This window comes from Myotis myotis, unplaced genomic scaffold (assembly GCF_014108235.1).
Source record: "Myotis myotis isolate mMyoMyo1 unplaced genomic scaffold, mMyoMyo1.p scaffold_m19_p_11, whole genome shotgun sequence".
Taxonomy (NCBI): Eukaryota; Metazoa; Chordata; class Mammalia; order Chiroptera; family Vespertilionidae; genus Myotis; species Myotis myotis.
In genome coordinates, this window is record NW_023416315.1 from 11,235,410 (window position 1) to 11,258,470 (window position 23,061).

The window sequence follows — 23,061 nt, forward strand, 5'->3', positions numbered from 1 at the left end:
TTTGGAGTGGGGAGCAGGTGAGTGTAGCTTCCACCTACTCTGTAGCTATCTTGGAATCCACTAATGATAGATGTCTAAGTGGTTAAATTCAAGTGTGAAATGGCTGTTACTCAAAACAAAGCCATTGGAGTTTGTGTACATCTGTAGAAATAGAATACTCATAAGCTAAAATATACTTTCCTTTCATTTTGCTCAGATTTTTAAAATTAAAAAAATGCTGCCTTTATTTTTCAGGAAAAAAATCACACACGCACCATGCTATCTTTATGGTGGTTCTACAATAAACATAATTTTTTTTAAATTCTGGGTACATTCTATTCTTTAACCAATTTTAGGTAACAATTTTTATCACAAATATCAACATTAACTCAATTTATGGTGAGTTCATACATTTCCCAGAAATTTCATCCTCAGTATAGATTCTCTGTGGCTTGGGGTTTTTCTACAGTTATTTAACACCACCAGCAGAATGCTACCTCCATCCCCTCCTGGTCATTAAAAAATCTTAACCTTGAAGGTCATTAAATTTTTTACACCAAACATTAATTTTGATTAAGGCAATCCATTATTTGTTTTTATTAGCCTCAGACTATGTGCAAAACCAAAGCTTAACAATCAATGCAACTATATGATTACTGAATGTGTTATGACTAATGAAATTCTCTTTCACAAGGATGAACACCAACCAAGGCCTGGTTTGCCAGGTGAAAAATGTTTTGTTTTGTTTTTCCCACCGGAATGAAACATCATTAGTTCACTAAATATTAACTGTGGGCACTCATTATTCTTCACTCACTTCAAGTTTCTTGTATTGCCAGGGCCAGAGGGTTTTGAATTTGTTCAGGGTTCCACCAACAAGATCCACTCTTACAAGAAGGGACATGGAAGGAGCAGAAGCCATCTTTTTCCTGTGACAGCGGTTGGAGGTGTGAATTTTCAGGTGTGAGTTGTTGTTTTTAAATTAAATTTATTGGGGTGACATTGGTTAAGAATTCTATACAAGTTTCAAGTGTACAATTCTGTAATATACCATCTGCATATTGCATTGTGTGCTCACCACCCAAAGTTGAGTCTCCATCCATCACCATATATTTGGCCCTTATCTACCTAAAAAAATTGAAAACATTTACTCGTAAAGATATATGTATCCCTATGTTCACTGCAGCACTATTCACAGTAGCCAAGGTAGGTGTGAATTTTTGTAGGAGTTTAATGCCACTCGCCTTCCCGGGTGCTGTGAAGGAAGGAATCTGACATCTGCAGCAGACTGCTGGCCCTGGGCGGCAGCAACTCTTGTCTCTATAACACTAAAGCTAAAACTAGTTTTTGCTACATTAGACTTTCAATGGTGTGTTGTTTTTTTTACCTAATTCTAACCTAGAGTTTTTTATTACTAAACCGTAAACACAAGTGATCACGGGGAAAATGATGCTAAGTATTAAGTAACATTAAGTGCCAGAGAAGTAAGCCACCTAAAAGTGCAGATGGAGCTAAGGGCAGGGGGAAGCTAGCAGAAAGGGAGCGTTTAGAATCTAGAAGTCTCAGGAAAAGCTGGAATGCTGAGGAGGGTCAGTGAATTCTGATCTAAGTAGAGGGAGGTAGTTCTCTATCCATTTGTACTGCTTGCAGCGTATGGGTAGACCATGACTGTAAAAAGTAAATGGCAACAAGTAAATCCCACTTCATCCAGAGTAAATGAGAAAACTGCTTCGTTTCGCTCCTACTTCTATTAGTTCCCAGCAGATTTCCACACAGGAGCCCAGTCTCCCCCCCACCCCACCCCCACCCTCACCATCTGGCAGCATCTGTCACTTAATAAGTCACTTAATAAGCAAGTCTAAAGATTATTTCCACCATTTCACCGGAGAGGTGTGGTTATTAAATGATTGCTGGTGTGTGGAAATGCCCAGGAGAGAACAGGTCCAAAGCAGGACTCACTGGTCAGGGCAGCTAAGCAGGTCAGCTACGGAAGTTAGCCCGAGTAATTCATGCTGGCTTTTCCCGAGAATTCTACTGCTCTGAAGAATTAGGGCAGTGGTTCTCAACCTTCTGGCCCTTTAAATACCGTTCCTCATGTTGTGACCCAACCATAAAATTATTTTCGTTGCTACTTCATCACTGTAATGTTGCTACTGTTATGAATCGTAATGTAAATATCTGATATGCAGGATGGTCTTAAGCGACCCCTGTGAAAGGGTCGTTCAACCGCCAAAGGGATTGCGACCCACAGGTTGAGAACCGCTGAATTAGGGGCATTAAGGAATCCAGATCTGGCTCTTGCTACCACTTGCCACGCAGAAGGCAAGACATTGGAATCGTTCTGGCACCTAGAACTAAAATGTCACCTTTTTACTTACAGCTAAGTCTGACATGCAACCTTGCTCACTTCATTCTCATATTTACGCTGGGTCATGTTAGTCATTAAAAAATATAGCGCTAAGACCAAGTACATTCCATCCTATCTCTCCAGCTGGATGTACCCATAAAACCTGTACAGAATGTTTGGAAAGGCTATTAGAAGATTCCGAAAGTAAAAATAGGAGGCAGATTGAGGAAGACCAGAATTTCAAATACTAAAAAAACCAGTAATGAGTTTAACAGTTTTGCCCTTCAATATCCGCCAGCCCGCCTGGAGACAGCCTGTCACCCAGAGGTGGGTACTGACACAGAAAGAGAGGAGAAGTCCTCGAGTTTGGCCTCAAGATGTGAGCATGGGATCTCCAAGGGCTCCAAGAGAATGGAGAAAAATCACTCACTTTGTTATTGTTCTCACACCTCAACTCCATGGCAATGACAGTAGGGACAAGGGCAGCAGCATAGACTTGCAGGTGCCTTAAGTTCTGAGGAAGGGAATGCTTCTCTCTAATCAGAGGGCCTGTGGTTTCAAGAGACTGAAGTGAACTCCCATGGCTTTTCTATTCTCTGTCCTCTTGCCTCTCAGTTGAAAAATGGATAAACCTGTGGAAAGTGTACAGCAGAGCAGGGCTAAATGGATAAAACCTGGGGTTTCTGTCTGAAAGACTGAAGGGGAGTCACAGAAAACCCCTTTGGGCAGCAGGTAGATCATGGGCAGGAAGGAGGTTTGGTACGTGAATCCTGTGCATTTCTTTATGAACTCCTGGGCTCACTTCGAGCCCCACATACATGGATCTGATACTAAACAGCACACCAGCAGTTGTTCAGTTATGAACTATGCAAAGAGATAGACTGCCGGGGTCCAGCCCCAGCAGGTCCAGGGGTCCCCAAAGGTGTGGACGGAGTCGGCAAAGAAGGAATGACATGGAGACAGCGTTCAGTTGATCAGCAGCCTAGCCAGGATCTCTACCCAAGTTCTGGTTCGGATCTCCAAGGAAGTTCTGGTTCAGGATCTCCAGCCAAGTTCTGAGTCCATGTTCTCTTGCTAGGTTCTCCAGGTTCTCCAGCCAGGTTCTGTAGCCATGTTCCCTCGCTAGGTTCTCCAGCCAGGTTCAGTCACCAGGTTCTAGTCAGGTTCTCTTGCCAATTTCTGTAGTCAGGTTCAGTCCAGGATCTTTTGCCATGTTCTCTCCAGCGAAGTTCTTCTGTCTCTAGAGAACGTTCTGTGTAGGTTCTGTGCCTAGGTTCTGTCTCTCTTGGTTCCGTATTCTAAGTTCTGTATTCTAAGTTCTGAGTCTTACTGTCTTATTACATCTGTATTTATACCAGTTGATTCAATCCTATCGATCTCTATTACAAAGGTTAGGGCGTTTCTTATCTCCATTCCAGGGAGTAAAGATTATGTAGCTTAAGCATGATTGTTCGTAGTTAAAGTGATTAATTACCCACCTGGCACTTGGTTAAGAGGTTTTATTCCCTCCCTAACTTCAGGGGAAAATCCCTACCTGGGGAAACAACCTTTCTCAGAGACCTTGGTTAAAACACATAGTGCCAAGAAGGTGAGCAAAACATATTAAGAACAGTATGCCATATATGCCAGGTCCCTTGAAACAGCAAGCATGGACCGGCTCCCAGCAATAGACCCCTGTCCAGATCCTTCACTGGCTACTGGGTGGCACACACTTAAAACAATATTTATTATGTATATTATAGTCCAGTGATGGCGAACCTTTTGAGCTTGGCCTGTCAGCAATTTGAAAAACCCTAACTTAACTCTGGTGCTGTGTCACATATAGAAATTTTTTAATATTTGCAACCATAGTAAAACAAAGACTTATGTTTTTGATATTTATTTTATATATTTAAATGCCATTTAACAAAGAAAAAGCAACCAAAAAAATGAGTTCGCGTGTCACCTCTGACATGCGTGTCATAGGTTCGCCATCACTGTAATATAGTCCCTAACTTAGCCAATAAAGTGTCTATTCAAAGAGATGTAGTAAAAAGCACAATAGGTAATATTGAATACTAAAAGAGAATATTTGAACACCCAAAAGGAGATAGAAAAGGGGAAACAATAATAATTTATAAATGAGGAAACAAACAGAAAATAAACAAAATGACAGTACTAAATTAAAAAATCAACATTATGTTAAATATAAATAGTGTAAATGCACAAAATAAGAGAGATTACCAAAGTGGTTAAAAACATATGACCCAACTATATATGCTGTCTACAAGAACACACTGCAAATGTAATTACATGGGTAAGTTAAAAGGAAAAACATGGAAAAAATACGTATCTTTTAAACAATCCTAACTCTAATGGGCTGGTGTATCTAGTGAACAATAGCCTTCCAGGAGCCTGGGTATACGGAGAGGGAGGTGGCAGGAGTTCCAGAGGGTAAGTGGTTAGTGAGGGCCATGGTGGGAGCTGTGATCCCATAAAATTATGACCCATCACCTTATGTTCCCAACACATGGTCACATGAAGCTGGAAACTGGCTAAAATAGATGGTTTAAAGCAGCAGTTCTCAACCTGTGGGTCGCGATCCCTTTGGGGGTCGAACAATCCTTTCACAGGGGTCACCTAAGACCATCCTGCATATCAGATATTTACATTACGATTCATAACAGTAGCAAAATTACAGTTATGAAGTAGCAACGAAAATAATTTTATGGTTGGGGTCACCACAACATGAGGAACTGTATTAAAGGGTCGCAGCATTAGGAAGGTTGAGAACCACTGGTTTAGAGAATAAATCAAATTGGACTTATTCCCACCATCTCATCTTTCCAAAAGACCGCCTTCTTAAAGATTAAACAATGTTCTTTTTTTCAGAATTTGAAAAACTAGTATATCCATGGGGGGAAATGTTACTGCACCCAGCCCCTCCCATTGAGCCATCCTGAAGTCTGGCATGTGTGTTTGCCAAAGGCACTTGGTTTTCAGATGCTCTGCTTGTGCAGCGCCCACCTCTTTCCCGTTGGTTGTTGCCATGCTTTGACTCCATTTCTCTCAGGTCCTATAGAGTCAGGGTCCGATTTTTCACCCTCATATTTATACCTTTACCTTTCAAGGAAAAAAGGCTGCTTGGTATTGTTGCAAGAGGACAGGATCATCTTAGATCCTTCACCTCTTCCTCCCCAAAACCTCTAGACCTGGGTCTCGCCCAATTCCAGATATTAGGAATGATAGGCATTTTAAGCAGATCAAGGTAGAAAAACAGTATAGCTAACAGCTGGGTTACCCTTCTCCTACTCTCAAAGCGCTACTATCCCTGAAAATGCAAAAACAATCTCCTGAGGGGGGTTGGGGGAGAGAAGCCTCAGCAAGATTATGTCTAGCTCTGACTAGTCACAAGGTCCAGAACCCTTCAGACAGTCTAGGCCTCCTGGAGGGGTGGGAGTTGGGGGGGGAATAAAAGAAGGGCCACCACCAAGAAGCACTCTTAACTACCAGAATGTATCTGTAGTGGCCATTCTTTTATCTGCTGTAAGCTCAGACTTGGAAAAAGAAGATGTGATACATACATATAGTGGAATACAACTCAGCCGCAAGAAAAGATGAAATACTGCCATTTGTGACAACATGGATGGACCTTGAGAATATTAAACTAAGTGAAATAAGTCAGAAAAACCTGAGAACCATATGATTTCACTCATATTTGGAATATAAAACTGAAACTCATGAACACAGACAGCAGAGGAAAGGGGGTGGGGGTGGGGTAAGGGGTTGGAGGGGGCTTAAAATATGGTGACAGAAGATGGCTTGGCTTTGGTGGTGGGCACACAGTGCAATATGCATATCTTGTATCATACAAATGTATACTGATACCTATGTGACCCTATTAACCAAGGCCACCCCAATACATTTTTTTAAAGAATGCTTTTACTAGAGATCTGACCTTCTGTTAGGAGTTCTTAAGATTTGAACTCCAATGAAATCTTGTCAGAGATAGTGTCATAGAGACAAGAAACGAACATCAAAACAAACAAATAGCATTAGCTTGGACTATTGCCCTGGGACAGTTTTGCTAAAAGCATTGTTCATTTAGATAGGGAAGTGAACTACCTGTCCTGTCTAGTTCTTTGTGCCGTCATTATTTCATTGGAGTGTCCGGTCTCCTGGTTCAGCTTTAAGATCCTGGGCTGAACTTTTGCAGCTGGAGGACTAGTTAGTTGGAAGGAAATGGCTCATGAGGGAAAAGGTCATACTCTCAAAATTCTTCTTAATACCTCGTCAATTGCTTGCTCAATCTCTCACTGAACTCTGGAGAGAGTCTATGATCTTTAAACTGGCTTGCCCCCAAAGCAAACTGGTTTCGCTGTCCTTTAAGTAGGTCATGTCCATTTGGAACTTTGTTCTCTTATTCTGGTTTTCCTCTGTCCTTCTCCAAATCTATTCTGCTTCTTTGAAAAGTTGGTTCCTCTATGCTAGGTCACAATATTCTTGTTTGTTTGTTTGTTTGTTTGTTTGTTTGTTTGTTTTGTGGGTTTTTTTCTCATTAAACTTTGTTATTTTAATGGGTCTCAAAATTCTGTGACAGATTTTTGGTCATGTTGTTTCCATTAAAAAGTACTGATTTTAAAAACTAATAACTTAAAAACTGCCACACACACACAAAAGAACCAAATGGTCCACAAAACATTCTCCTTTCCTTCTGAAGGTTTTACGATGCATTGTAATCATTAACCAGTCTTTTACTATTAAAATTAAACGGCCAATTGAGACACACAGTTCTGAGACCATTCTTCCACCACTGATTAAGACTGGGGTGGCAGGTGTTGGAAATAATATTCATTTAGCTTCTGAGCTTTCTGGGCAGACTTGGTGGCTTTGCCAGCTCCAGCTGCCTTCTCGTCCACTGCTTTGATGGCACCCACAGCAACTGTCTGTCTCATGTCACGAACAGCGAAACGACTCAGAGGAGGGTAGTCAGAGAAGCTCTCAACACACATGGGCTTGCCAGGAATCATATCAACAATGGCAGCATCACCAGATTTCAAAAACTTGGGGCTTGTTCCCAGAACGACAATCAATCTTCTCCATCAGCTCAGCAAATTTGCAAGCAATATGAGCTGTGTGACCATCCAGCACAGGTGCATAGCCTGCACTGATCTGGCCTGGGTGGTTCAGGATAACCACCTGAGCTGTGAAGCCAGCTGCTTCCCCTGGTGGGTCATTTTTGCTGTCACCAGCTACATTACCACGGCGAACATCTTTGTCAGACACGTTCTTGACGTTGAAGCCCACATTGTCCCCAGGAAGAGCTTTACGCAAAGCTTCATGGTGCATTTCAACAGACTTCCCTTCAGTTGTAACATTGACTGGAGCAAAGGTGGCCACCATGCCAGGTTTAAGAACACCAGTCTCCACTCAGCCCACAGGGACAGTACCAACACCACCAATTTTGTAGACATCCTGGAGGGGCAGGCGCAGGGGCTTGTCAGTTGGACGAGTTCGTGGCAGGATGCAATCCAGAGCTTCAAGCAGTGTGGTTCCACTGGCATTGCCATCTTTATGGGTGACTTCCAACCCTTGAACCAAGGCATGTTAGCACTTGGCTCCAGCATGTTGTCACCGTTCCAACCAGAAATTGGCACAAAGGCTACTGTGTCAGGGTTGAAGCCAATTTTCTTAATGTAGGTGCTGACTTCTTTAACAATTTCCTCGTATCTTTTCTGGCTATAGGGTGGCTCAGTGGAATCCATTTTGTTAACACCAACCATCAGCTGTTTCACACCCAGTGTGTAGGCCAGAAGGGCATGCTCACGGGTCTGTCCATTCTTGGAGATGCCTGCTTCAAATTCACCAACACCCCCAGCAACAATCAGGACAGCACAGGCAGCCTGAGATGTGCCTGTGATCATGTATTGGATGAAGTCTCTGTGCCCTGGGGCATCAATGATGGTCACATAATACTTGGTGGTCTCGAATTTCCACAGGGAGATCTCAATGGCGATACCTCGCTCCCGTTCAACTTTCAGTTTACCCAAGACCCAGGCGTACTTAAAGGAGCCCTTCCCCATCTCAGCAGCCTCCTTCTCAAATTTCTCGATGGTTCTCTTGTCGATCCCACCACATTTGTAGATCAGATGGCCAGCAGTGGTGGACTTGCCGGAATCTACGTGACCAATGACAACGATGGTGATGTGAGTCTTTTCCTTTCCCGTCTTGGGTTTGGGCTTGAGTTTCTGGTGGTTTTCACGACACCTGTGTTCTGGCGGCAAACCCATTGCGAAAAAGCTGTGTTGTGCTGTTGTTTTTTATAGCACTTGTGTATACCTGCCAAAATAAGAGGCACAGGATGTCTAAGGTTAATGTTGTCAGTGTATATCTTGGGTCTACAAGTGGGTTTTAAATCCTTAGAAACCATGGACACTGGCTTACATTTATTTTCCTATTAATAAGACAAAGCAGTTGAAATTTATCTTAAAGTTCAAAAGTAATTGTCAGCTTATTTGCAAATCCTTTTCCTAGCCCAGGAATCATAGTTTTCCCCTGCATATTCACATTTACGCTGTGGTATGCTTATGCATTGATCAAAATACATGCTCTGTATACAAAGAAAAAGCAACCAATTTTTTTTGTTACAACATGGAATAGTTGTCTCTATGGGTGTCATGGTTAATATCTGTTTAAATGGAAAATTACAAGTACAGATAAAAAAATCTTGGTTAATAGATTTTTTATTATTAACAGATGTAAATCCTCTGATAGTAATTGGCAATAAAATCTGCTGTATTCTTGTAGGCATTTTAGGGGACAGATAATATGCTGAATACTTTGCTGCTTACTTGCGTCAGATTTGTTTTGTTACCTTGAGGTGTCCCCTGATTGCCCGTACACCCAGTTTTTTTGTTTCAGGGAAACATTTGTAACAATGAGCTTTTAATAAGAGTAGGTGCTTTAAATACAATGCTAATTATAAATTATTAGACATTATAGAGACATACAAAGAGTAAAATCATCCTACCCCTCAACCCTAGCCCCAGCAGGAACTACTATAAACAAATTGGCACAGGGGCTGGCAAACTATAGCCTGGCACCTGTTCTTGCAAATAAATTTTGTTGGAACAAGCCACACCCATTCACTTCTATATCGTCTAGGGCTTTTGCACTACAACAGTGAAACTGAGTAGTTGTGAGACTGTATGGCCAGCAAAGCCTAAAATATTTACCATCTGGCCCTTTATAGAAAGTTTGCTGACTCCTAATTTAATATGGCATATTCACTTCCAGTTTTTTTACAAATGTACAAATGTACATTTGTTTTTTTAAAAATCTTACTTATATGTGCCCTGGCCCGTGTCATTCAATGGTTAGAGTGTCAGCAGGCAGTGCCTGGGTTAAATTCTTGTTCAAGAGTACATACCTGGGTTGCAGTTCGCTCCCCACTCCCCAGTTGGGGTGGGTACGGGAGGCAACCAGTCAATGTGTATCGATATTTCTCTCTCTTTCGCTCTCTCTCTCTACCCCTCTCTTCCTTCCATTCTCTCTAAAAAGCAATGGAAAAATATCCTAAGGTGAGGATTAACAAAACAACAACAAAAATGTTACTGAAATGTACCATGCATACTAAAAATTGCATCAATGTAATTATACAGCTTGATGAATTTTCACAAAGTGAACATCCCCAAATAACCAGCACCCCATTCAACAAATAGAACATTTCTAGCAACTTAGAAGCCTTCCTCATGCTCCTTTCCTGTCACTATCATCCCTTACCGGTGACTTTATCCTGATTTTTTGTTTTGTTGGGTTTTTTTCATAGGTTACTAGAGGCCTGGTGCACAAAACTCATGCACTGGAGGAGGGGGTCCCTCAGCTCAGCCTGCGCCCTCTCGCAGTCCAGGAGCCCTCAAGGGGAAGCTCCCACCACCTCCACTGAGCTTGCTGAGTGGTTTTTGGCTGAGTGGTGATCCCCCTGTGGTAGCACACTGACCACCAGGGGGAGGCTCCTTAACTGAGCGCCTGCCCCCTGGTGGTCAGTGCACGTTATAGCAACCAGTCATTCTGTGCCGGAAGCCGGTCCATCCTTGCTGCTTGACACAGTCGCTGCAGGAAAGAAACATCTGCACAGCATATGTTTCAAGGGACCTGGCGTATATAGCATACTGTTCTTAATATGTTTGCTCCCCTTAGCGCTGTGTGTTTTAACCAAGGTCACCTCTCCAAGAAAGGTTGTTTCCCCAGGTAGGAATTTTTCCCTGAAGTCAGGGAGGGGATGAAACTCCTTAACTAAGTGCCAGGCGGGTAGTTAATCACTACAAACAATCATGCTTAAGCTACATAATCTTTACTCCCTGGAATGGAGATAAGAAACGCCCTAACCTTTGTAATAGAAATTGACAGGATTAAAATCAACTGGGATAAATACGGATGTAACAAGACAATAAACAGCAGAACTTCGCTGGAGATCCAGACCAGAACCTGGCTGGAGATCCTGGCTAGAGATCCTGGCTAGGCTGCTGATCAACTGAACGCTGTCTCTGTGTCATTCCTTCTTCGCCGACTCCATCCACACCTTTGGGGACCCCTGGACCTGCTGGGGTTGGACTCCGGCATCTGGCGCCCGAACAGGGACTACCTGGGGAAACAACCTTTCTCGGAGAGGTGACCTTGGTTAAAACACACAGCGCTAAGGGGAGCAAACATATTAAGAACAGTATGCTATATACGCCAGGTCCCTTGAAACATATGCTGTGCAGATGTTTCTTTCCTGCAGCGACTGTGTCAAGCAGCAAGGATGGACCGGCTTCCGGCAATTCTGCTGTTCATTTGATTTGCATATTAGCCTTTTACTATATAGGATTTTTGTCTGTTTTGAACTTAGAAACTAAGTACATATACATTATGTGTTCTGTGCCTAGTTTCTTTTGTTCAACATTATGTTTTAAGAATCACCCATATTGTTGCATATGAAAACACTTTATTTATTCCCATTACCTATAGCATTTAACTATGTAAACTGCCAAACTTTATCCATTCTATACTGCTCGTGGATTTTTTGTGTCATTTTCAGTTTGGGGCTATTTTGAATAATGGAGAAATAAACATTTTAAAAAATGTCCTTTGGTGAATGTATACAGGCATTTCTCAAACATCCTATTCTGTAACAACTTTCCATGCAAATCCATATAGAACTGCTTTATTTTGTTTCAACTGTATTGCATTCAACTATATGATGTTCTAAAACATATTTCCCTGTTGTTGGAAAATAGTCATTCAGTTATGTGGCAGAGACTGCTAATTGTTCCCTAAAATCCATTCTGCTTCTGTCTATGATAATAGTCCTTTTATGTTTTTAACTAGGCTCCTGGCTGCCCAGGATAAACACTGTATTTTTCAATCTCCCTTACAGGTACATAAAATAATGTGATTAAGTTCTAGACAATAGAATGTGAGTAGAAGCATCCTAAGAGATAGGATGCTTACCCCTCTGTCTTTCTACCTCCATTCCTCCATCCTACGGGCTATGAGCACATGCTGCCATCTTTATCTGTGAGGTTGACGCCAATACGATGGTGCCACAGACATATAAAATTAAGTTTTATACCTGCCCTGGACTGCCCACCTGGGATTTTACATGAGGGGAAAAATGGATATCCATCTTATTTGAGCTACAATCGTTTTTCTGCTACTTGTAACTAAAATGAATTCAACTTACACAAGTTAGTTTCCAATTTTTGTTTTACACACATATGACAGTGAACATCTTTTTATATTATTTTAAATTTTTATGTATCTATTTTATGTAAAAAAATCACTGAATTGAGCGAAGTTTTGTCCCTAAGTACATTGGGTGTCAATTTGCTCATATGTTAAAAAAAAAAAAAGAAACAATAAAATAAAAGAACCAATGACCAAACTCTAATTTTCCTTTTCATGTCTTTGTTGAGGGAAGTTGAGCAAATTTTCATTTGAAGAGTGTATTTTTTTTCTTCACGTGTGACTTTTCTGTTCAAATGCTTTGCCCACTTTTCCATTTTAAAAGCTCTTAATAATTATTTTAACCAATATTTACATATGGTTTATCTTTTAATTTTTTTGGTTAGCTTTATGTTTTTTGCTATATTCTAGGACAAGGTTTTATCATTCTTACAAAATTAAGATATTCCTACACATTTCTTTTCTAGAAGAAATTTAGAGTCAGGTACTCAAGTTCCAAAAATATAGATTTGATAATTTGATTCAAATTTTGTTAAACATATTTAGGCTGCAGGAGGCTAGGATAATTAACATATAATGATATTGTATATTCTCATTTAGTCAGATTTTTTTTTCCATTTAGTTAAGTCTCATAGTCTAAGTAATATTTTATAGATTTATACATGTGATTATACTCATGTGGTTTTTTTCTGTGTATACTAGTAATAAGATATTTTAGAGTTGTTAATATGAATTTGAAATTTTTATCTTTAAAATTTCAACTTGATTAAGGATGGTTTATGATAATTCTCTTGAGTTTCATATTATCTTATTTTAAAATACTTTTAAAATTGAGATATAATTGATATATAACATTATATTAACTTAAATTACATTAGTTACATTAGTGTTAGGTAGAATATGATGATTATATATAGTATATATACCATAATATATATATAGTGAAATAATTGCCATAATAAGTTTAGTTAACATTTATCACCTCTTATAGTTACAAAATTACTTATTTCCTTGTTGTACAAACTAAGTCTTATATTATCGTTTATCTGTCCCTAAATTCAATGCTTTTTTATTTTCTAAAAACCATATCCAGTGGCAAATAATTTATGTTCCATTCTAATATGTTTAGTCTCATTTAATACACTATTTTTTCATATAAATAAAAAGTGGTTTGGTTTTTTTTTAGAATAGTTTACTAATTTTAAATTTTTTTAGAGAGAGAGGAAGGTAGCCGAGAAGAGCACTGATATGAAAGCGTAACACTGACAGGCTGCTGCCTGCACGCTCCCTACTGGGGATCAAGCCTGCAACCCGGGCACATGCCCTGATCAGGAATTGAACCAGCAGCTCTTCAGTGCATGGATGACACCCAACCAAATGAGCCACACTGGCCAGGGCAAAAGTGGTTTGTCTTTCATTGTAACAGAATTTCTTACACTTGGGGTTGCTAAGTAAGAGAAGGGACATTTACAAAGCCTTATTTTAGCCCAGTTACTCAGCAGACTTCCTCACTTTGTTTCCTTTCCCCTGACAACCACATTCAGAATGTCATCAGTTCTTTCATTATTTTATTTTCTTCATTCCTACCACCTTAGTGAAACCTTTTATATCTTGACCATGTTGGCCACAAAGACCAATTAAAATGGTGTGAAAAATAGACATAGGTTCCCATGTCTGGCCTCTGGCATCAAAATCTAATTCAGTAGGCCCAGCGTAATGCTACCAATTGGCAAAGTGTTTCTTCCATTAAAAAAAAAAAAAAGCCTAACCCAAGTCTTTTTTTGTTTTCAAATCCTCACCAGAGGATATTTTTCCACTGAGATTGGTTGCTTCCTGCATACACCCTGACCAGGGCCCAGCTCAGGAGCCTACAACTAAGGTACGTGCCTTTGACCTTGACTGGAATTGAAGCCGGGACCCTTTGGTCCGCAGGCCGACACTCTATCCACTGAGCCAATCCAACTAGGGCCTAACCCACGTCTTGAGATAAAATTTGGAAATGATTATACTGGGATATACTGTGGAGCTCAATAATCTAGAAACTTCTGCAAGAGAAAGCAAAGTGATTTGGAAATCGCTTCACTGTCATAAAGAAAATATTTTGGCCGCTCTGAGGGACGTTCCAAGCATTAGTTTGAGTCTTACCTCAGTCACATAACCCCTTCAGGTCAGCAGAAAGGTCAAAAAACAACTGGCCAGAGTTCAGAATGAGCATGCTTTTGAGATTTGTGAGAAGGAGAATTCAGATCTCAAGTCTGCAGACACTCTGGCCATAATTCATTTGCTATTGATACCATATGATTGCAATGACATTCAATGGTGTAAGGGCAATGCTTGCTGCCAAGACAAAAAAAAAATTGCATGAAGCTTTCTGATTTTGGCTACTCATGTAACAAAGATCTAATTTTGGTTATTTTCTTTCTTTTTTTCTTTTTTTAACCCTCCAAGGACCTTGTGGTCATTCTTCGCTTCAGTCTCCAACTATTCTATTCCCAATTGGTCAAGGTCGAAATTTTTTAGGTTTGCAGAGACTATCTCCTTTAAGATTACAAGAAGATGGAAAGAAAACATCTGTCCTGTAATTTATTCCACAGGTAAAATGTTACTTCTTTCTCTTTTATAAGCAGCACCACCAGAATACAATCTTAAAGATCTAATGGGAGAGAGACTTGCCTATAAAATTTACTTTCTGCTGATGTTGGCAGTTGGGGGTGGGGGACCTCCCAACCCAGATCCATCCATTCTGGAAATGGTAGATGCTTTTATTCTCCAGAAGATGGAAGAGTAAGTTATACTCACCGCCTAAGAATAAATGAAGTTCTTAGACTTGCCTAGTTGCAATGATATACTAAATTCAGATTAGTTGAAACAAGCAATCCCTGCAACAGACACTTATGCCACCAATGGATGCTAGTGTTTTGGCTTTGCTTGGTGGATTGGTAGTCAAGTTGATCCTTACTATTCAGACTGCCTCTTATTCTTCTGAGGGCCACAATTATCTAGCTGGCTCATTTGATTTTTGTCAGAAAGATTCTAAAACTGAAGTGAATCAGTCCAAGCACAAAATCAGGAAATGAGATGGAAATAATGAAAGGTGGTCGGTAAGATTTCTACAAATAAAAAATAACATTTCAGTGTTTCTGATGTTTTCAATACAAGCGTATTAAATTGCTATTAGTTTCACTTTTTAAAAAATGTATTTTATTGATTTTTTTTACAGAGAGGAAGGGAGAGGGGTAGAAAGTTAGAAACATTGATCAGCTGCCTCCTGCACATCTCCTACTGGGGATGTGCCCGCAACCAAGGTACATGGCCTTGACCAGAATCGAATCTGGAACCTTTCAGTCCGAAGGCTGACACTCTATCCACTGAGCCAAACTGGCTAGGGCTAGTTTTACTTTTTAAAATGTCCCTGTATGTTTATAAGCTACAGTAAAAAAGTTTTTAATGTGTTGACAAAAATTTTTAAAGGTCCCAGAACAATGGTAACTTCCTCCCCTTAGGTTAATAAGATTGTTTGCACACTCTGCACAGTCATTTTTATGGTCTCTCACTCCTGAGCAAAGCAAAGATGGCCTGTGCATCTGAGCGGGGCGGGTACAATGGGGAGGGAAGCAACATGGTAGACATAACGTAGACATGGTAGACAAACTGCAAGGACCATGATTAAGTGGCTGTGAAGGCTAGGTTGAAGATCACACAGGGCAGAGCAAGAGTAAGCTCACAGTTGTGAGTACACGAAACACAGTTTGTTCTTGTATTACTATTTATTAATTATTGTTTTGCTTTCCATGTGAACAACTGTAAACCTACTTTTGCCCAAATCTGTAGTGGGTATGCTTAGCAGGGAGCAGAAATAAGTACAGAGTTGTTAGAAGAAGAAAATGTGAAAAGAACCTTGTTTTGGAGACAGACTCCAGGACAGATTTGGTTTAAGAAAATGATGGTTGTGACCTTTAGAAACAGTATGATTATTTAGGAAAGATTCAGATATGTAAAATATCTGATGTGACCGGGCACCAAAATTTGACAATTTGTGATACGGTTGGGGGACAGGCACAAAGTCTACCTTTAAAAAATGTAAAAGAGCTTCTGCATTTTCTAAATCTGGCTGGTTTCCCGCTAGTTGGTGTGGCTCAGTTGGTTGAACGTTGTTCTGTGCGCCAAAGGGTCAGGGTCACGGGTTTGATTCCCAGTCAGGGCACGTACGAGAGGTAACCTGTCCATGTTCCTCTCACATCAATGTCCCTCTTAACCCTTCTCCCTGTCTCTCTTTCCCTATCTTTCAAATCAACAAAAACATGTACTCGTGTGAGGATTTAAAAAATAATAAAAATAAATAAATCTGTCCGGTTTAGGCATGGTTATTTTTAAAAGATAAGTTGTCCTCCTGGAAGATTTGCCTCTTTAGTGACAAATGTCACCTTTCTGCATCTTAAAGAGATGCTATTTCAGAAATAAGGCTGACAAAGGCAGTTAAAAGAGGGATGCACGTCAGTGCCCCAGGGTCAGGAAAAAGGAACTTCTCCTAGGGGAGGAGTGATGATCAAGAGGGTCCAGCCAGCGGAGAGAGAAGACCATGCCTCACAGGAGGAATCAGAGCTGAGATCCCTGCCCTCCAGAGCTTCAGCTAGGAAGGCTATTGTTCTGTAGTGTGAAGAGCAGTCCTCATTCACCATATTCGTTGATGTGATTAAGTTGGATAAAGTACAGAGAATAAAAGTTCTTTATGATAGGCCAGATTCCATGAGTGGGAATTCCGGGGAGTCAAATAAGGGAGAGAATACGCCCCAATGTAAGAGACTTTCCAGTAACCTCTTCCGTTCCACTCTCCACCCCTCCCTAAATCACTCACCCAAGAAATACTTTGCTGGACGCTGAAGTGGCCACAGCTGTGGTCCTAAGAAAACATCAGGATACAAAATGAATCATTCCCTCCTTTAGTTAACTTTTTTTTTTTTTTTTGAGTATGCAGCATAAAAGACAGGTGCTATTGGAATAATAAACACCATTAAAGTGTTTGGAAGTGGTCAGTTTCCATGAACAAAAGCTTTCCAAAGAGCCATAAATTTTTGTAAGGTCAAAGAACTAAAATTTTCCCTGTATCAGTATTAAGCAAAAAGGTCATTAATGCTTCAGGGGACTGTAATGGGTCTGGAAGAGGTTGACTTAATCCTCCCCTTCTGCAGTTTATCAGATCACCCTGTGCGCCTCCTCCACTGCCAGACCCCTGGCTGGCTGGAGCAGAGCCACTGGCTGACGCCCTGCCCAGCCAGACAGGGCCTGCAGGCAGCCACCCAAACTGTCAAGGTCTTCTATGACTTATGTAGACTCATTCTCAGATGAGGATCTCCATCTCCATCCCTCCCTGCCCCTCCCATCCCCCCAAAAAACCCCGAGATCAGTCCTCTATGCTCCCAATGAAAAAGGAGAGGTACTTATAGTCTTTTAGTCTATCAGGACTGAAAAAAATGCAACTCCCAAAGCATTTAGGATTTTAGGTATAGAGACCAGGTCCTTCAGTCACAACAGGATCCTCAGAGAAAAGAGAGAGGACAGGCTTACAGATGCCACAGGTGCTTGGACTTACATGTTGCCCCCAAAAGGTGAGCTTGTCCTCTAATTCTAAAGGGGCTGGCTTTGATCATCATTTTGTCATAGACACCTTCTCTCAGGAAGCTGATAATAAACTGTAATATTTTAAACTTGTACTATGTCCAGGGCGTGTGTGTGTGTAATATTTTCTTAGTTAAATCCTACACCTCTAATGCAGAAAGTATTTCATTGCACAAATATGAAAAAGAATACTTAGTGACTTTCTCAAAGATACTGATTTTAGCTGGCTTGACTGCCAAGAGTTCCAGGCAATGAGGATCCAGTTTCCTTAAGGAAAACGATGGTTTGCTCATCTTCCAAAGCAGCTCTGATCATTGTCTAGAGACAGTCTCCGGTCTCGCAGTTCTTTGAACCCTTCCTAAGGAGACCCCAAAAACTTGCTTCTAAGCATAGCCTGAGTTTTTCATCCACAATAACTACACTCTCCCCTCCCCACTCCAGTCCATCTAATGTGAGACATCACGGACATTCCTTCAGGAAAAGAAATGCCTGGTTGCAAATCATTCCCTTCCACTGATTTGTAGACAGTTCCATTAACATCACCCAAGTTCCCATGCTGTGGTTTTCAAATAAGACCAAGTTCTCAGACAGTATTCTTCATCTATTTATCTTTAGTCTCAATAGCTATATATATATATATATATATATATATATATATATATATATATATATATATATATATTTTAGAGGCCCAATGCACAAAATTCGTGCAAGAGTAGGCCTTCCTTCCCCCGGCTGCTGGCACCAGCTTCCCTCTGTCTCCCAGGACCTGAGCTTCCCTTGAAGCCCTGGCTTTGTCCAGAAGGTTGTCCGGAAGGATGTCTGGTCTAATTAGCATATTATGCTTTTATGATTATAGATACCAATATTAAAATAACTATGCTGTCCTTTTAAGAATTTACCTTCGTTTATGAATACAAATAATGGATCAACTTATCAAAGAGACTCATTATGTAAGAATTTCATTATGAGAGCTTAATGATGGAAAACATTCATTAATGAGTTTGTACATTTCACAAAGGAAGACTGATATATTCCAAATACACATTGTTAAGTTAAATATAATTTCCACCCCAAGAGAAATATCTCCTCCCCCGCACCACCCTTTATCCTAATGTAAAATTCTGGAGTTGGCTTTCAAAGCTGTATCTTGGCTCTGAAATCTTCAACTCACCAACCTCAGGGTTCCAAAACACACCCTATCTTGCTCCCCTTGCGAAGTTACTGCCTCTGAGCGCGCACAGCTGAGCTCCATGGAGCGTTTTAGCAATCATGGGATCTAATTCCCACATCTTGCTCTGAGAGCTGAGATTTATGATCCCAATAAAGATTTCAACAGAAAAATGAGGGTAAATTGCTCTGAGGAACTCATTTTAAAATACTGCCCTAAAATTCCCCACTCACCACCCCATTTATCATGGGTTGAAATAAAAGCACATATGGGCTAATATTACAGGGTCTAACAGGGTGAAAATGTTCTGAAACTACTAACAGTCCTTTCCTAGTACTGTATTATCTCTGAAATTCCCTTTTGGAACAATGATCTTGATTGGAAATTTTTTAAAATATCAGACAAAGCTGTTAAGACATAAATGGCGGACAAAGAAAGGACACTGTTAGGAGAGACATTTACCTTTAACCATTTTAACAAGCAAACTTAAAAATGTTAATAAGTTATGCCCTAGCTGGTTTGGCTCAGAGGATAGAGAAGGGGTGGGCAAACTTTTTGACTCGAGGGCCACAATGGGTTCTTAAACTGGACCGGAGGGCCAGAACAAAAGCATGGATGGAGTGTTTGTGTGAACTAATATAAATTCAAAGTAAACATCATTACATAAAAGGGTACAGTATTTTTTTTTTTTTAGTTTTATTCATTTCAAATGGGCCGGATCCGGCCCGCGGGCCGTAGTTTGCCCACGGCTGGTAGAGCGTCAGCCTGTGGACTGAAGGGTCCCGGGTTTGATTCCCATCAAGGGCACATGCCTGGGTTGCTAACTCAATCCCCAATAAAAAGCGTGCAGGAGGTAGCCGGTCAATGATTCTCTCTCATCATTGATGTTTCTATCTCCCTCTCCTTCTCCCTTCCTCTCTGAAATCAATAAAAACTATATTAAAAAATATTAATAAGCTTCTGGTATAAGAGATGGCTGCTAGTCCCGGACAGAGCCTCACCCACCTCCCCACTGAAACACCCCTGAAAATGCAGGCAAGAATGAGAATGCATATCACCACTAAAAAGCCAAGAGTGGCAGCCAGCCTAGTGCCAGATGGGAAGGTTTCCACCTTTAAGCCGATCGGGGGCTCAGGCCAGCACAAGGAGTAAAGCTGCTGGCCTGAGAAAGGCTCACAGATGTTTTGTCTTGTTCCTCATTCCTACTGTGCAGACATTGCTCTCAGACAGTACATCCAGGATGATGTCTCCATTGTCTTTCTGATTCCCTGCTCACCTCCCATAAACAAGCACCTGCCACATATATCATATGTGTGTCCTGCTTTTCACTGCTCCATATACAGTTTGAAAAACCTAATTAAGTTAGTAATATATGCCTATTGGGGAAAACCTGGGGAATCAGAAAACTACAAAAAAGAAATAATCACTGGAGATACCTGACATCAATATTTTAGCAGACTTTACCACCTGTATGTATTCTCACGTAGCTAATCCCTTTAGCAGCGCTTGGTACTCCCAGTTCTAGCCTTGTCATCTGCCCATCCCCCTAAAAGACAGTTTCACACCCTCTTCTCTTTCCATAAACCTTAACCTCCCCTCTCTGGTTCCTACTCTCTGCTGAAGACTTCAACTCACCCAGAACAGATCTCTCTAAAAAATACACCAGACACAGGTCTTACCCCATGCACTTTGCCTTCTGTGTGCTCCTAGGACAAACCCTCCTCTTTGTACTGGGTCCCCTTCCCATCTCCTCCTCTGGGTTTTATTTCCACTCCTGGCTCACCATTTCCTCTCTCCTTTAATGGGTCATTCCCAAGGGGAAAATATACCATAGTATTTCCATTTTAGAGAAGCCTTGTCTTGACCCCATATCTCTCTCAGCTCCTGCCCATTCACAGGAAAAGTGCTTGCAAGAGTTGCCCATGGTCAGTGTTTGTTTTGTCCTCCCCTACTCCTTTCCTATACAACACAGTTCAGCCTGGGTCTCCTTTGTCCTGAAGATGCCACCCATCTTCTGGTCTGTGCCACGCCTCCACAACTTTGTTAAGCCCCAGAGCTGACAGGAATCTGCAACAGTCCCATCATCTCCACAGCTCTACTCACCTGTGGATTCAGATGAAATGCCACACGACAGGGCTTAAGGTCGGTCTTCCTGGATAGCCATTCAGGGACCCAGTGATGAGTCCTCATAACCAGGGGGAAATAGGAGTCAAGCAGAAAAGAGACAATGAACCCAGAAGGATACATGAGGAATCATCAAGACACCCTCTACCCTCTTTCTCTGTTTTTTCCTTTTTATTGCAGACTGAGGTTTGATTACATATCTGTACATAAGCATGTATATACGCCTCTTGAAGGCAAAGATCCAATCTTTTATGTTGATTGCAATATCACCAGATCTCAGACCAACATAGAAGGCACTCAATAAATATTTTTGTTAGGGAATGAATGGAGATTCAATACTCACAATTTCTCATCTTGTCCTTTTCACACAACACAATAGCTTTTGGTTTTCTTGTAGCATTGACTGCACTGTCCTTCAAAATCCAGCCCCAGCCCAAATTATCAGCCTCTTTATATGCATCTGACCATTATTAAGCCTACATTTCAGCCATCCCAAACAGACCTGAGCTTTTGTATTCTGTTGAACTTTCACTTACTGATCATTCCTATTAGTTTGTCACAAACTCCCTTTTCTGCAAGCTCCTTTTTCTCATCTTAACTTCCAATGTCTTCCCTACCTTCTTCCCCTGACAGTATGAAAAGTTATTTACTCTCTTTTCTGTTTACCCAAAAGTGCTTCACTCACTCATTTAAAAGCATCTAGACCCAGGCCAGATAGCTCAGTTGGTTAGAGCATTGTCCTGATACACCAGGCTCAATCCCTGGTGAGGGCACATACAAGAATCAGCCAATGAATGCATAAATAAGTGGAACAACAAATCTACGCCTCTCTCTCTCTCTCTCTCTCTCTCTCTCTCTCTCTCTCTCTCTCTCTCTCTCTCTTCTCCATCAGCTCCGTTTCCAAAAAAATTCCCTCTGACTAGATTCCACTGAGTTTTCCCTGAGACGGAGTGACTTGAATGTTGGCATAGAGCAGTGGTTCTCAACTTTGGCTGCACATTAGAATCACTTGGGAATCTTTTTTTAAAATCCTGATTTCTGGGCCTCATCCTCCGGAAAATCTGTTTCTTTGTTATGGGGTGGGGCCACAACATTAGTAACAAAGAAACAGAATTTCCGGAGGATGAGGCCCAGAAATCAGGATTTTAAAAAGATTCCCAGGTGATTCTAATGTGCAGCCAAGGTTGAGAAACACTGGCATAGAGGGTTTAAAAAAAGTAATCCTAATAGCTGGTTGGCTTGGTTTTGTTTGTCTGACAAAAGGATTTATATTCCTTTCAGCCTGATCTTTAGGGTCCAGGATTCTCTAAATCATTTCTGAAGCCCAGAGTCTGCATCGGGGTGTGTCCTGGGGTTGCTCCTTTGCCCCATTTGGCCCCTTCTCATGCTGCCTAGAGGGAGCTATGGAGTGACTTAAATTTGCCTCTGCTGAGAAGACTGTGAATGCTCAAATTGGAGTATATCTTAAAAAAAAAAAAAAAAGGCAAAAACACCTGCTGATCTAAGTAGTTGGATAAGGGATCTGCCCATTGGCAGGTTTATATTTCCAGCCATAGGGGTATAATTCCTCTAGGAACAAGAAATGCTCTGTGTGTATGTTCTGTTAAAAACAACTATCATCTCAGCTGCTGGCTCTTTCGTTAATTTTGCAAAGCTACTGGACAAGCCACTTGGGGTCACTCAGTCAATGAGAGCAGGGTTAGAACAGGACAGTGAGTAAAAGATAGGGCTCAGATGCTCTTAATTTAAAAAGAACGGGAATGTGGGAGCCAGGGAGAGGAGAAAAGAAAGGAGAGGCAATCATTGAAATAAATGGCCAAACAACATGGGGCAATTTCCAAGAGAATCTTGAGGAGTTTCCTTGTTCAATCTTACGATGCATTCTGTGCTGTCTGCAAACTCCTTCTATCTGCCTAAAACTGCAGCAAAGACCTTGAGTAACTTGTTTGTTTGTTTGTTTGTTTGTTTGTTTGTTTGTGGAGATAATGGAAGAAGGATAGATCTATGTCTCAATCAATGCCAAGATATGGATAATAAGAAATAACAGCAAGTGCAGGTAATGATAGAGCAATGTCTGGAAGTGACTATGAGAATATAAGTCGCTTCAAGAATAATTCAC

General features: G+C 40.9%; 1 pseudogene; it reads right to left on the reverse strand.

Annotated features, from left to right (window-relative positions):
- Nucleotides 1–7,011: 7,011 nt before the first annotated feature.
- On the reverse strand, nucleotides 7,012–8,595 carry LOC118666557 (annotated as a pseudogene).
- Between the last annotated feature and the right edge of the window lie 14,466 nt (nucleotides 8,596–23,061).